This window comes from Maniola jurtina, chromosome 9, assembly GCF_905333055.1.
Source record: "Maniola jurtina chromosome 9, ilManJurt1.1, whole genome shotgun sequence".
In the NCBI taxonomy this organism is placed as follows: Eukaryota; Metazoa; Arthropoda; class Insecta; order Lepidoptera; family Nymphalidae; genus Maniola; species Maniola jurtina.
The window spans coordinates 7631300-7633227 of record NC_060037.1 but is presented as its reverse complement, the minus strand read 5'-3'; positions in this window follow the sequence as shown (position 1 = coordinate 7633227).

Below are 1928 nucleotides of genomic sequence, written 5' to 3'. Positions count from 1 at the left end.
TGACCTATGATCAATTTCAAAGATAAAACCAATTTGTGAATAAAGCTTGTTTGAATATGAGTTACTAGTTATCATACAATTAATAATTTAATAGATTTAACCAGGTTCTATTCATATCTAGCATTCTGTACCTACCTATATATTTTACAATACCTGCAGGGAAGTTAAAGTACCAGCCTATTGAAAACATTATGGTGAACTCGCATGCATGTAGGTTCCTCACGATGTTCTTTTTCAACCTCAATTGTTAAAGCAAGTGATATATTTATTTACACAAAATGCACATAACTCAGACAACTAGAGGTGCGTGCCCCGGATTGAACCACGGACTCCAAGACTAGGAAATCGAAGTCTTAACCACAGCGCTATAAGTATCACCACTTGGCTTAAAAATGGCTTATCTACCACATATTATAACCAGATACATTACTTACACTAAACCCTAAACACATTTTAAATATGTGTGGGTTGTAAGTACGTGCTACCATCACAATACCACAGACAATACTTACATCAAAATAATATGGGCTAAAGCTAAAGGCGCTTCTGATAAGAAGTTCCTTCTTCAAACGATACAACAAGTGTAAATTAAAAATTTTCAACACCCCCGACAAATCATTTTAAAATAAATAATTATGTATATCTAGGGAACGTCCATCTTGACAGCTTGACATTTGTCAATTGACACTTGAATATTATGAACCTAAGGGTTATCTAACCTTCTTTTCTACAAGAAAACTAGAAAATAGCTGATAACTTTTAAACGGCTGAACCAATTTTTTTGGATTATAGCTAAGAACACTCTCGATCAAGCCACCTTTCAAACAAAAAAAAGTAAATTAAAATCGGTCCATTCGTTTAGGCGCTACGATGCCACAGACAGATACACAGATACACAGATACACAGATACACAGACACACAGATAAACACGTCAAACTTATAACACCCCTCTTTTTGGGTCGGGGGTTAAAAAGTGAGAGTGCCAGCCAATCAGAAGTGATTTCAAACTTTAGTGCTAGTCAGTGCTAGGCGTGCAGTAAATTATATCTATTTATGGTAAGTATGCAGTGAGTAGGTGTCAGTTATTTAGTCTCAAACTAGGATGCCGAATTCCTAGCAATGGCAGTATATCTGGCAGATTTATGGGGCTGTGAAATGCACAATTATTGTGATAACTGATTCGCTGATTTTAAACATCTATGTTACCTAGACGATTACATAGATATACCCACATCTTGCCTCGCGTGATTTTCGCCGGCCTTTTCAACAATTCATCATGATATCAACTCAACATACCAACTTACCTTTATAGAATACACCGATACCTTCTCGAGAAATCCGTTTATCTATTAGAGAAAACCGTAATTGTATGAAAATCCAAGGACTAGTTTCTAAGATTAGACTGAACCGACAGCAAAAATTTGGAAAAGCAAAAATTATACTTGGGTATAGGTATCAATTTTCTTTTGTTTTTTACACGTTGAGGCCTTGTTAAAACAATACGCGCTAGGCTATTAATGGGTTAAAAGAATCCTCTTTCTTTATTTCACATACTTCTAATTACGTACCAATGGCAGCTTATTTACTAACCGGTAATTTGTTGTTGACAAAAAACCTGTACTTGATAAAATGTTAAACATACTCGTAATGACATAATACTAATGTGTGCGGCGTCTAAGGCGCTAAGTAACAATAATAAATAATTAATTACTCATACCTTTTTATCTATCATTCATTTTATAAATCGACCGGTAATATAAGACTGGTCTTATTTCTAGATCAAGGCAAGCCACGGCCGACCAGTCAAGCCGCCATACCAGTTTCACGTACTTGCAAAGTATCCGCAATTCGCAAACACCTTGTTCCTACCATGAAGCTGGTAATTTCATTTGATATTATTCTGAGCGGTGATAGGCTAGCTAATGGT